A 14,480-nucleotide genomic window follows, 5' to 3' on the forward strand; every position below is an offset into this window, starting at 1 on the left:
CCATTTGCAAACAATTATAATTCGATCCTTGAAAAGCTGATTTGACTTTATATTTTGTTTTGATGGTTGCAAGCCCTAACTTTTACTAAACGTTGTGAAATGAAATCATGGGTGCTTCCATCATCAAATAAGACACTATGTTCTTTTTCGTGCAATAGGCAGTCATATGTAACAAAGAAGTATAAAAATAAGATGCACTTTTATATGAATAACACTTACCTAAAGGGGTGTAGTCGGCATCTTCAGTGTCGTTGTCCTCATCCTCGCCCTCTTGCTTGAAAGATTTATCATGGGATCCATCATCAATGTAGTTGATCCGTGCGGAGTTGTTGCCCTGACTATTAGTGTTGGTATGTCCATTGATTCTCCCTCCATTGCCTCCGTTATTGTTGGTAGCATTCTTTGCTTGGGTACCTATCTTGTGTGTAGCAAGTGGATTCTTTGGACATTCATAAGAGTAGTGTCCCTCCTCTTTGCATTCGTAACATGTGACAAGTTCTTTGGTTCTTTGATTAACATGTGACTTAGCAGGTTTCCAATTAGACTTACCATCATATCTACCAACTTTTCCACTTACACCCTCCTGCTTAAAGTATGAAGTATGCTTCTTTTCTCGAGGGGTGCGAGTAGCAAACCTTCTTCCCTGCTTTCTTTTTGACTCTAATGCCAAATCCATAGCATCAGAAGCTGTAGATGGTTGAATCATACCTACATCAGCACGAATAGTAGGGCGTAAACCCTCAACAAAGGTACGACATTGCTCCTTTCGGGACACTTTCTCAATAGTTTGCAATTGAAGTAGAGAGGAAAGAAATTTATTGGTGTATGCATCCACACTCTCATTATCCAACTGCCTCAATCTTCACCATTGCCTGTGAGTATCCTCTTCAAACTGTGTAGGTAGGAAGCGCTTCTTGATTTTATCTTTGAATGCTTCCCATATCTTTGGAACACGAGTGCTTCCAGCAACCACACTCCACCATAATTGTGCACTACTTGTCATGTGACTCACATCAAGTTTTACCTTCTCAATCTCTTTGTACCATTCTCCCAAAAAGTATTGATTGAAAGAACTAATCCATGGAAGCAAAGCTTGTCCATCTCTTTTACCATCATATTTTGGAAAAGAAAAAGTTTGTGATTAATCTTATGAAACTTCTTCTTATCACAAAGCTTGAGTGCTTTCAAGATCGCCTTTCTCACGTTGTCTTCATCGCTGGACTCATGTGAAGGAGTAGTGTCATGATGTCGTCATAGTGAAGTCTTCACATGTCGCTTCTTCTTCCTTTGATGTCTCGTCTTGCTTCTTCCACGCTCATTATCACTGGTGTCTGATAATTTGCTGCTTTCACTTTTTTTCATCATCTCTGTCCTTCATACGCTTCTCTGTGACTTCAGTCATCTCTTTTAATACTCAATTTATGCATTCTTCGTTGGCTTCATGCATGTCACACATGTTGCGCATGTACTCAAGTTCCTACTCAAGGTCCCGTGCAGGATGTTTCCATGCATCCAGTGAATCTGATGCATGCATATGTTCCTCGTCCTCAATCGATATAGGTGGCTTCCAAGTTGTTGTCACTTGGCATAGAGTATCTTCAATCTCTTGACGTTGTTGCTTCTCATGCTGATAGCATTCTTGCCATTCTTCCTCAGTAAGTGTCATCGGTGTTGAACTTCTTCTTGACCGATGGTGATCGTTTTCCACATCCTCATCAGGATAACTTATCTCTGATGGAATACGCCTTCCAAACATAGTTAAGTATGTGCACGGTGCAAAGAAGAAATCACTACGAAAGGAATTACACACAAACACAAGACTTATCTCAATTCAGTTTCCAAACGCATGTTACAATCTCCCCCCATAGGTGTGGTGCTCTCCTTCCACCTCCTATGTCTTTATGTATATTTCCCAAAAAGCTTCCGAGCAAGAATCATACAAAAAGTCCCTGTGCTTTCCTCCATATACCCCTTTACAAAAAGCCCATCCCCCTTCTAGAATAGCTGGCTTATTCTAAAAAAAAAGCTTTTTCTAACTTTAGTTTATACACTTAGCCAAGCCACTAATAATCCAAAATTCAAATATGTACATAAGCTTTTGTAATATCAAAAATTAGGCGTAAGCCTTATTCATCCTTGCATCACTGGAGTTGTGCCTATGCACCCAAAATATGGCGGATCATGCTTGTCAGATGCCATCGCCCAATCAATTACTTTTCCCTTGGATTCACACGATTAATAGTAATGAAATATTTCAAGCATAAGATAACCTTGGAATTAATCACCACAATCGATCAACCTTTCAATATTATAGCAACGCGAAATCAATAAATCACATATGAATGGTGCACACATGCGACACATACCATCTCATGGTGCACCTGATGCTACACATGAATAAAATCGTATGGATGGTGCACACATGCTACACATACTGTCATCGCATAAGTGGTGTACACAATGCTACACACTCATACAGCCTGCAGCCATATATCCAGCCATGTAGGAGCACACATGCATCACTACGGAACAGTGAGCACACATGCATCAGCTGCGTGACAAAAATGCTGGGTCTCATTAAACTAAATATTGAAAGATTAAATTAATGGGATAATTCCAATTCTCGTAACAGTCACTTTACGAGAGAGTTTCTCGACAGAGTTCGTATGGGTGGAGGATAGACATATGAGATCATGAGCACGATTGGGGTTAAACAAGGTTGACCATTATCACTGACCTTGTTTGGCCTTTATATAGATGAGCTTGAGTCTTTATATAGATGAGCTTGAGTCTTTTATGAGGACCCAAGGGCTAGTTGCTCTCTTGCTGAATACATGCTCCAGATTCTATTGTATGCTGACGACATAATACTCTTTTCCTCGCAACCGAGAGGCTCCAGAGACATCTAGATGCACTACTAGCTTTTTGAGAATCCGATGATTTGAGGGTCAACCTTGATAAAACCAAGGTTATGATCTTCAACACCTCCAGGGCAGCTGCACACAGAGAGCAGTTCATGTTTGATGGGGTACCAATTGAGATTGTCTCATCATACACTTACATGGAGTTTCTGTTCTATGGACCTATCTTCATGATGAGGCCGACGATGTAGGCTCGTTTGAGTAAAGGATACGTCTTGGAGCCCGAGGCTTCACAATGCATTTTGACCAGCTTTAGCTATAGCTTTAGCTGCTCTGGATCTGCCTTGCAGATGGAGTTTGAATCATTCATGAACAATTGTGCAAACAGAGGTGTATTGCTCCTAGGAATTCTCATGGGATGAAGTGATCCCCTTTTTTTTAGCCTCCTAAACATGGCAAGCAGAGGTTCCGTCTCACTATGGCAAAAAGCAATGGGGCTAGGGGGCACCCCTGCCTTATGGATCTCCTCAAAGCAAAATAGCCTACCTCTGAGCCATTAACCAAAACCGTAGCTAAGGCATTTGACAGTAAGGTCCTGATAATAGCAAGAAACCTGTCCCCAAAACCCATAGCTTGCATAACAGTAACGATGTAACCCCATTCTACATGATCATACGCCTTATCAAAGTCGATATTCAGCAAGATAATTTCCTCCCTGCTACCCTAGGCATGCTCCAAGGCTGAGATAACATTTAGCACATTATCTTGGATGTGCTTCCCCTTCACAAAACCATATTGTTGACTGGAGACCACCTTAGGAACAAGGCTGGCTATTCTTGTTGCTACCATCTTCGCAATAAGCTTGTATGATACATTAAGCAAAGATAGAGGTCTCCAATCTCCAAAACTCTCAATAGGAAAGCGCTTACGAATAAGCCTCATGAGGCCTTTGTTTACCTTGGGAACCATGAACTTAATGTGGGTAGTTGGATTGCTACCTTAAAGAGGATTCTCACCAAGAGGAAATCATGACATGGAAGGGTAACGCTAAGATAACATGTACTCATCATAATCCAATTAGCAAAGGGGGCAAAATGAGGCTTCCCGCCAAGGTCTCTCTCCCCTCGGCCCATTTCAACATAAATACTAAATAAAAACTTGAGCTCCTATGAGAGTTTCGCTCTGCGGCCCCCTTCTCTGAAATAATTCCGTGCTTTGCATTCTGCTTCATAAACGACACATTCAGTGCTACTACACAACAGTCTTATCTTCTGTCTCTCATTCCCATACCTGCCAGGTTGACCAAGTGGGGGGTATCGACATCCGCGTGCCCGTTCCACGAATTCTGTCGCAATCACCTTCTCCTTGCTTTAGTTTTTCGCCTTTCCAAGCATGGCCTGTCCTGGTGTACCCACTCGATTCAAGTTCTCGAGTTTGCTTCAAATCAAAGGTTTAAGTTCTCCCCCCGCCCACATGGAAGTTTTAAAATCAATGTTTATGATATCGAGTAGCTAGGAAAAGAAAAGAAAAGTTTTGCTTAAGTCAAGAGTGTACAGAGTGGGTACAGTTCAGCGGTCTTGGGTTGAGAGGACCACAACGGGATGAAGCAAGTTTTTGGCTCAACCGACTCTGACAAGCTTTTGCATTGAATGAAATACCGTCTAATTTGAAAGTGGAAGGACCGTGTACTCTGAATAGAAAGGCATTTTTGTTGTGCAAAATGTTGCACCTTATTTTCAGAACCCTGTCCCTGTGCTAGTGCTGTGAGGTAGCAATGTCCATCTTCCATCATAGACTCATGCACGTTTTACCGTGGGCCTAAGAACCTGGATATGCCCGTCTCCGTTGTCTTTCCAGTTGTGGCCATGCGACAAAGTGAGTTCAATGTAGGGCAATAGTTAGATGCGAATCAGTGATGCTTTGCCCTTTTATACTTTACTGACGCTTTTTTTTGTTATAAACATTTATTAGGGAGAGGGTAGTCTTAAGTGCTATTTTCAACTGGTTTTGCATCTTAGTAGCAACTCATTGCGAATTTTTTATCTCAAGATGTGTGAATACTCTTGTATTGAGACACGTGTTCACATAGCAGTGCATCCGCATGTTTAGATATTGATCGTGTAAGTGGAGATGTCGTAGCAGCAGTCCTTTTTGTGTGATGGAATTCATGGTTTTAACCTTTATGGTGGTCGACTATTTGAATAGACCTTAAAGTTACATACCTCCACAGCACGCCAATTGCAGTATGTGTGGGATGGATGCATGTAACATGTAGCATAAAAACCTTGACGATGATTGATTCGGCCCCTTGTAATACCACCAAAAATCATATGTTAGTATTGTGAAATTTGAATTATTGGATTGCTCGTGAGAAGGAATGTCTAACTGGAAGTTTGCCATCAACATCTTTGATGACTTGACATTGCCTCTTGGTCTTGGATGTATAATGTATTTGATGTGTAGTACAGCTCTTCTTGATATGGAGAGTACCCGATTATTGTGTAGTCTTAGTAGGCATGTCGTGATCATGTGATGCTAATCTTGTACATTGTGGGCATAGATAACAATTTCTTGTTAATGTACATGCTCCCCCTTGAGAGACAACCAACACGTTCTACTTAATTTGGAGTTTATTGATTGGTGTTTGAATGTGTGGTAGCAACCCATGCTGCCCCGCTAGCAGTTCCAATAAGTGGGTCACATGAACATCTTGCAAACCATGCGCTAAACTTAGGAATTTCGCCCAAGATCAGCATACATATAGTTTGTGCATACCAGTTTGATGAGTGGTGAACCTTGCTAATCCAATCATATGATCAGCAGGTTGTAAATTAATTAAGAATGTCCAATCATCAATGCTATGAAATGTGGACGTTTTTAAACTCTACATCTGGTCCCTTTTGTAAAACATTGGTTGCTTGCTTGTGTAAGTCTTGTTTGAACCCTCGGTAGTCAAACACTATAATCTTTGCCCTCTTGGCTGATATCAATTGTTTGATTGTTTAAGGGCGTGTGATTGTAATCTTTGTCCTTTATCTATCTACTTGAGACTGAAGTTGTACTCTATCTTTGCCCATTGTGAAGTACTCTGAGGAACCTTGAAACTTTGTGAGTTATGGATGTGAGAGGAGTAGGTCTGTGGGTGAAGTATCCAATAAGTTGCTTCTTTGTGTCATCCAACTCTCATCTTTTTTCTTCCAACTGGTTGGTGTTTTTTGCCAGCTAGGACAAGAGAAGTTGATTTTGCTCCATAAGCTTCTCTATATATCTTGTAGCGGAAGCATAGCTTTTTGGCTTTCTTTTTCTTCTTGGAATCCGAACCGATCAATTTCTTCTCCTTTCTTGATCCACGGTGCTTGGATGTGTGATCTTTTTGGATCTCAACACTCGCGGCAGTCAAGCTGGACTACAAGTCGAAGCTTTGATACCAATGAAACATGCAACCGTTAATGATTGTGTAATTATGGCAAGACCTCCTTTAAATCTTATTGCGAGGTGTCTTTGAGTATGCTCCACACAGAGGGGAGAGAGAGACAAGGATTAGAGAAATAAAGTTGACAACCGATTGGGTCCTTGTACCTACTGATGGCCCCTTCCCCCAATATAGGCAAAATTTGCTTTTAACTTGGAAGACTTGGAATACAGAAAACACTCCTCTAGAGCGTGCATAGAATACAACTTTGTACAGAACACCATGAACATGTGGAGCTGACCCAAAAAGCTTGCGAAACAGTTCCAGCCACAACCAAGGCCTCAATGCTGCTCAAATTGTAGACCATTGTGCGAGGATAAGAATGAGGCTATTGCTGTCCACGTGCATGCATGTTTCGTGCATGAGTGAGATGGATTGCAAGATGTGAACATTGACAGAGCTGAGAGATGGAGCTGAGAAACTGAGAGAGGGAGCTGAGAATCCGAGAAATGAGCTGAGTGAAGCTGAGAGGAGAGAGCTGAAAGATAAAATGAACGCTGCAAAAGAAACTGATAGGAGCTGCTGAAGTAAATGCCCAAACCTCAACCGTGCTTGCTGTCCAAACCTAAACTGAAGTGCTGCATGCAACCCTGCTCGGATCGTGTTGGTACGGCTTGCTGTGGGGCTGCTGTATGGCAGATCTCTGGAGCTCAAGGGGGGCTGTACAAGGCTGGAACAAGGCTGAAGGCATGGCAAAGGAATGGGGCTGAAGGGGAGCCAAGAGCCCCTTATATAGGGCTCTAACCAGCTTGACTTGGCCAGCCATATGGTTGATCTGCTAGGTCGGTTGACCAACCTGGCTGGCTGGCTGGTATGGCCAACAAATACCAGCCCTATTGGGCCTTGGCCGCCCTAGGGGCAGCCTCGAGTGGTCCCATGCACTAGTTGACTGGTTTTTCTTAGTTTTGGAGGACTTTCCGGCGATGAAACTTCTCCAAAACCTTCTCAATGCATTCCTCTCTGAAGCACACTTCTTTTGAGCCTAAGAACTCCCACTTCTTCGTGACAGAAGTGCTTCTTTTCGCATTTTTCAGTGGAATTCTTGCTGGTTGGCTTTTGAAAATGCTCTTTCTTCATGCCTTTGCACTCCTCTTTGGCTGAGAATGCAATTGGGCATTGGCTACTATGTCCTCTTGGCGATTGAGGACTTGGTTCGAGCTTTTAGGGCTTGGTGAGTTGTGATTTTGCTGCTACAATTTCTTTTTGCCATAAGCTATTGGTTGGCCTCGTGTGCCGCCTCTTTCTTGGTTCACAGGTGCCCAGGCAGTGCTACATGAGTCATTCTTTGGTTGGGTACTTTGCTGATTTTATTTTGGAGCTTTGAAAAGCTTTGTGAATGCCATCTGGAAACCACTCAAAGAGAGTGCAGCTGGGGTGCAGTGTGATTGCATTTGGACAGCCAATGGAATTGCACTCGAAAAAGAGAATGTCTTTGGATTGAGCCTATGGGTTAAGTGCACTTATGTGATGGTGTTCTATGCTTGAAAGCCTTGCGAAGGCTCAGTGAATTGGGGTTGCGTGCTCAATCGCAAGGAAGGTCTCACAGATGCAACTTGTAATAATTTCATTGCGAAATATAAAGAAATACCGAAAGAGGCGCCGTGGTGTTTGGGGCCAATCGGGTGCACTTGTCTATGTTTGTTGAGTAGGGGTATTCTAGCCTTCATTCCTTTTTCAGTGGTTTTGTTTGTGAACAAATGGGTAAATACCAAATGGTGATCATGCAATGGTTAATGGTTGTGATATATGCTTTGTGAGCTGTAAATAAGTGCTGAAGTGATTAAAAGTTTAGTTCCACTGCCCTCTGAGTGATTAGAGGCCGGTTTCATTTAAAAGGTGCATTTACCAGTCCCTCTTTTATACATTTATGCTGAACTTTTGGGGCTCCTATCATGCACCTACTCTAACTAATCCTAAGATGGAAACATTGTAACTTACTGCTCTAGTGGGTACCAATGCACAAGGACTTGACTATGGTTGAGAGATTGACCTACGGAGCTTGTGTCTGATAGTCCCTTGGCTAAGGCTCACAAAGGGGTCATTGCACACGACAAAATCACCTATAAAGGAATCTACTAAGTACTTGATGATGTAGCCAATGTATCACAATTCACCCACGTGCATGGGTGCATTTAACGGAACCTCAAGTCGTATTCCAATGAACTCTTGGTTTTGATGAAATTAATGCAACAACCTCACTACAAAACAATGGTGAGGTCAAGTATTACTCAGTTAGATCAAACCACCTACCAAACAATTGCCGATTCTTGGTTGTCAACCAATTGCATTGTCCCTTGTTACTCAGCTCAATCCTACATATAAGAAATGCCCCTCTTCTTCTAGCCTCTACTTGATACCAACATGTTTCATGCCTTGCCCATGGAAGTGATGAGAGTTTTCACCGGCAGCCCCACATATTTCATACCAGATGACATTATATGCTTAAATTGGAAGATGAGTTCTCTCGTCTCTCAAAGAATAGCTTGATTGTGTTGCCTTGTTGTAGTAGGGTCATCACGTCGGCACAACAATTGGGCATGCTCGAAGACAATAAGCTGAAGCATTTCATCAGACGATAGGACTCCAACATTTGCTTTCCTATTCGGAACTTCGACTTGCCCAGCTATGAGTGTGCGCTTATTCTCGTTTAAAATTAGGAAATGATGTTGAATGTGGGAAAGCCCAAGCAGGTCCAGATAGGAGCCAAAGCCTCGTAGTAGCCCTCAAACCCAGCAACTAAAGGCCCACAATAGAAGGACAATTAATATTTGAAGAAGGATAACCAGCATTTGGTTAAAAGGAGTCTAAGCTCAAAAAGCTAAGGTTGGCATTTCACGAAGTAAACTACATCTTGACGAACAAAAACGGTACCACTTGGGACATTGATATTGTAGAGCATGGGAAGAAATATTGCTCAAAGTGGTTGGTTGAGAAGATTGCAAAAGAACTGATGTCTGCGTTGCCTCTACGGTAGCTCTTTCTGCCTCCGTGATTTCAGTTAAGGATTCGGTATTGTTTGCGAAGGTCTACGTGAGTCTATTATCATTTGCGAGGATCGGAGTATTCCAGGGATATTTCTGATTTCTCATATTTAGACAAGTTGTTCCATTCGCAAGGGCGTGGTGTGTGCGCCTATCTACCTCCGTTGCCAGTAGGATGCAATTCAGCTAGGTCCACCATTGGGGCAATCTGATCTAATCCACGATTTTCAAAATATTATGCTTTGGGATGGTCTGCCACCTCAGCTTCCACCCCTTAGACTGGAGGACCATCGTATCCACTTCATTCTTGAATCCATCTCACCAAGTAAGTTTCCTTACGACTTTCCAAGTCTATGGAGGGGGAGCTAGAACAATAGTTATCTCAGCTATTATGCATTGGGTTTATCTGACTGTCTTTATCATTATTCGCGGCTTCCATACTTTTTTTTTACAGAAAAAGATAAGTCAGCTCGCTAGTGTGTCGACTATAGGGCACTCAATAAAGCAATAAGTGTCCGATGCCTCGCATTGAGTACATTTTAAAGAGATTCAATGTTGCAAAGTGCTTTTTTGAGATAGATCTCAAAATTGGTTACCATTAGGTCGTATCTTTGACATTGACATAGCGAAGACAGTGCTTGGGCTCATTATGAGTTTGTGGTTATGCCCATGCGGTCTTTAGAATGCACCGCCAACGTTCAAGAAAATGATGTGGTGGATATTGTTCGGTATGTAAGAGTGTGTTTATTCATTTTTTTGGATGATGTCCTTATTTTTTAAGGTATCAACGAAGCAATATTTAAAGGATGTGCGGAATGTCCTTTAGTTATTGCACGACAATCAGCTCTATCTAAGTCTTAAGATATGAGAGAATGTTGACTGTTATTTGTAGAGTTGTTAGAAGGTAGTTGTATTGCCTATTTCAAAATGTTTTGTCCAAGACACTGCCATGGATTTTGTGGGGTCTCTTCTAGCCTTAGTAGGTATGCGTAACACTTGGTGCGTAACGATTATTGATCGCTTTAGTAAAGTTTTGCATTCTTATACCCTGTAAAGAGACGGCTAACGCAGAAGATGTAGCAAGCTTGTTTATCTGGCATTGGTAAGGACCAATGGATTAGACATGGATTCGAAGTTCACCTCTCATTTCTAGAGGGCCTTAGTTTGATAACTTTGGTAATAAGCTACAGATGTCGAGCGCATTTTATTCGCAGACAGATGGAGAGACAAAAATATAAAACCAACTGGCGTTTGACGTGATTAAGGCATATTGTCATGATACATAGTTGAAGTGGGAGCATTATCTTTCTCTAGTGCATGCTATTCTTAATGACATTTATTCATCGAGCATTTGTCATACATCATACGAAGTAGTGTTCAATAAGAGGCTTTTACCATAATGATTTCTCAATCTCTTGAAGCCAATAAGACGACATAAACCATGTTAGAGATTAGGGAGTCAGTCAAAGACCGTCTAGCTAAAGCGCAAGCAACATACACGTGCCATGCCAACAAGTCCTGTCGAGATGTCAGTGGTCACCTTCAAGGAAGGGAAATTGGTTTATTTATGAATTACCAAGCAAAGGTTGAAATAGGTGGGCAAGTGATGCCCAAGCTATCCTATCCTTCAGAAGCTTTGAACCCTTTTTTAACATTCTGAGGATCTGCGTCTCCATAAAGTTGCGGCTAGCAGCTAGTTGGACTATGCGGAATGTCTTTCACGTATCCTGGTGGTTGAAGCCCTTGCGTCGGACCAACACTCAGCGAGATCTCAGATGAGCCGCAGCCTGAAGTGATGACTAATGCGGAAATTATAAAGCCAGAACATGTAAGTGGAAGCATGGGCTAGGACGACACATTCGGGATTATAACAATAATCCTAACACTATCATGAGATTGAAACTGCACTATGTTGTGTTTTTAGAGGATGAGTTTGGGCATGTTCTTGGATTCATCTAGATATGTGCTTGCCCAGGAGGATAAGTTGAATTGCACCAACTATTCTCTCTCTGGAGTTTTATGGTCATTGACTAAATCTTTTGGTAGCCAAGGGACTTCGGGACTGTCATCAACGGCAAAGTTTGTCCCCCTTCTATTTGCCCAGCACTCCTGCGTGGCTAGGGGATGTTGTTGTGCAAACGTGGGCAACAAGCACAAGCACGTGCAGGTGTCACTACTGAGCAAAGGAGATGGGATACACACGATGCGCGTGCTTTGTCATTGATTTCACTCTTAGTGAAGAGGTCGACTATACCTCATATTTGATCCTGCCGGACTTCGAAGGGTGCTAGGGATATTTTGGAAGCTATTTATGAGGCTCGTAATGAGGCAAGAGTCTCTTTTTTGTGAAGAGAGGTTGAATCGGTGCACATGAGTGAAGGAGATTCTATGGCTGATCGTTTGACAAAGATTCAAGACTTGCATGAGCAGCCTCTAAATATTAATGAAGTCATTCCAGTTTGAACTCTCTATTGGAGTCATGAGCATGTCACTCATGGAGATGGAGGATTGTCTCATAAGTTTTGGATCGAAGTGATTATGTGCTCAAATTATGTTTAGAATAGGTGTCCCACTAAAGCACTTAAGGTTATGGTACCACATTAGGCCTGGTATGAGAGGTCAATTACTTATGTACATTTGGATGTGTAGCATATGCACATGTGCCTCAGAAATTGAGAGGAAAGCTTGATGACAAAGCTGAGAAGTGCATATTTGTGGGCTACAACATTGACAGCAAGGGCTACAAACTCTACAATCTTGTGATCAAGGTCCTTACCAGTAGAGGTGTAATTTTTGCTGAGAAATTAGATTTGTCCCTTGCTGTAAAAAAGGTTCATCAGATGCATTTGAAGGACTGTTTTTCATTTTTTTCGATGCTGGATATGAGATGCGTTTTAAAAATCAGATAATGCAACCCGCTGCACAGGATGTTAATGCCTCAGCTCAGCCTATGGTTAGTCTTGTCACTCAGCAAGGAATTGAGGACGCGATGGCATGATGATGCACGTGATAATGTACATCGGATGCAGGCTGTACAAGCGGAGATTGAATCCATTTAGAAAAACCACACTTGGGGGCTGGTAGACTTGCCTATGGCAAAGAAAGCAATTGGTGCAGAGTGGGTATATATAAGATGAAACCTAGATCAGATGGTGGTTGTTGTTTATTCTTTTGGAGGACTCCTCATGGGAATCTTTAGCCACAGTTTGCGACCCTCCACCATTTTCAAGTAAGAGCTATAGCAAAATGTTGGTCTTCTCTAAGACTCTTTTCATATTTCTATACAAAATCTATATATATTTCCTCTAGAAAAGCCATGTTTTTGGTGACCTAGGTGGTCCCCAAAGCCCTCTATTGATCACTTTTTAGGCGACCAAATGTCACAAGCTTAGGAATTTCAGCCAAACTTCCTAGGAATATTCCTTTAAAAATTTTTTGGTAGCCAAAATTTCTACTATTAGTCCATTTTTTTTAAATGGTAGATGGATCTATAGATAGGTACAAAGCCTGTCTTGTTGCGAAGGGCTTATGCAGAAGAAGGGCATAGATCATAGTTGGTTCCGTACTCGTATGGTTGGCTGAACCTTACTTGTATGAAATAATTATTCCGTACCTGTATGGTACGGTCAATCATACTTGGTTTTTTTTTGAGGAGAAAAACGGGGTTTCCAGACCTTTCTGAAAACGTTTTTATGTGGGCCTTTTGGAGGAGATTTGTGTGTCTCAAACCATTGGTTTTGTATTACCTTGGCAAGAAAGACAAGGTTTGCAGGTTTGTATGGCTTGAAGCAGGCTCCTAGATCTTGGTATGCAAAAATTGATGCCTTTGACCAGCGAGGGTATGCAGAATAGACCAAGTAAGAGCACCCTCTATGTTAAGCAAGAAGGGGGTGATTTGCTCATTATTGTTGATGGCATGCTGCTCACAAGTACTAATGGTGCCAAATTACAGATTTCAAGGCTGAATCGCAGAAGACATTTGAAATGTTCAGTTTGGGGCTACTACCTTCCTTGTCATTCAATTTGTCATCTTCGATAAATTGGTTTGTTGCAGCTCACAAGTATATTGGGAAATTGCTAGAGTGGTTCAAATTTCAGAATTCTAAGCCCATCTCAATTCCTATGGAGCCAGGGCTTAAGTTATCCACACATGATGATAATTAGCTGTTTGATGCCATCATTTACAGCTAGGCTGTGAATTATGCCTAATTTACTTGTGTAATACTCGGCCAAAACATTCAGTATGCAGTATTCTAGATGAGCAGATTTATGCACAGCCCAAAGACCGCACATTGGCAAGCTGTGAATCGTGTGTTCAGATATTTGCAAGGTGCTTGGTCTCTTAGTTTGTTATTTCCTAGGGTGGTAACCTGCATTTACATGCTTACAACGATTTGGATTAGATTGGTGACTTTGACACTAGGCAGTGAACCAGTGGTAATTGTTCTACCTTTGACATTCATGCATTTCTTGGCTGAGTAGGAACAATCAATAGTTGCCACCTCAACTTGTGAAGCTGAGTACACGGCAGCTTTCACAATGGAATGTGATTGGTTGAGACTCTTGTTGGCAGATAGATCTACATGTATCGTTGGAGGAGCGTACTTCAAATCTCATTGACAATCATAGTGTCATTCATACGCTTAATTCTGTGTTTCATGCATGTACAAAACACACTATGTCAAGGAGCTGCTACATGTAGGGGAGATCAGCTTGGTCTTTTGCCCTACACATTACAAGGTGGTGGATTTTTTCACCAAAGCTTTATCTCGCCTCAAAAGTTTAAGGCTTTATGCAAAGCCTCAAACTTATATCCATCTGGTGATTGATGCAATTCCTTGTACATTTTGACATTGTCATTGCAAGGGGGTGATATGGATCTCTGTAAGAATTTACTATAAAAAATATGGAGAGATTGATTGTTGTGGTGGATATGTGCAGACCAAAGGAGGAGTAATGTAATAAGGGACTAGGGGCACCTTTTCCCTTTATAAGTTTTTTCCCCCTTCACCTCAGTTATAGGTTGAGCTTGTGGTTGGTTTAGTCTCCATATATATTTTGGCCCCAATTAGTGTCGTAGATTTTTGTCTCTGTAACTACCCTAGTGTTCTCTCTCTTTCTTGCTGCTGCAATCTCATTTCAGCTTCCTTCACCTTTGTGTTTTCC

At 41.8% G+C, this 14,480-nt stretch overlaps 1 protein-coding gene across 3 annotated transcripts in view; it reads left to right on the forward strand.

The window, feature by feature from the left end:
• Positions 1-4,034: 4,034 nt before the first annotated feature.
• LOC147903102 (F-box/RNI-like superfamily protein) overlaps positions 4,035-14,480 on the forward strand; it is a 46,384-nt gene continuing 35,938 nt past the window's right edge. For all 3 annotated transcript variants that reach the window (XM_087373306.1, XM_087373308.1, XM_087373307.1), the window contains exon 1: positions 4,035-4,311. The gene's annotated coding sequence lies outside the window, so the exon portion shown is untranslated. The remainder of the gene's footprint in view (positions 4,312-14,480) is intronic.

This window comes from Dipteris shenzhenensis, chromosome 4, assembly GCF_047967505.1.
Source record: "Dipteris shenzhenensis isolate YYH24624 ecotype China chromosome 4, Dip_SZ_1.0, whole genome shotgun sequence".
Classification (NCBI taxonomy): domain Eukaryota; kingdom Viridiplantae; phylum Streptophyta; class Polypodiopsida; order Gleicheniales; family Dipteridaceae; genus Dipteris; species Dipteris shenzhenensis.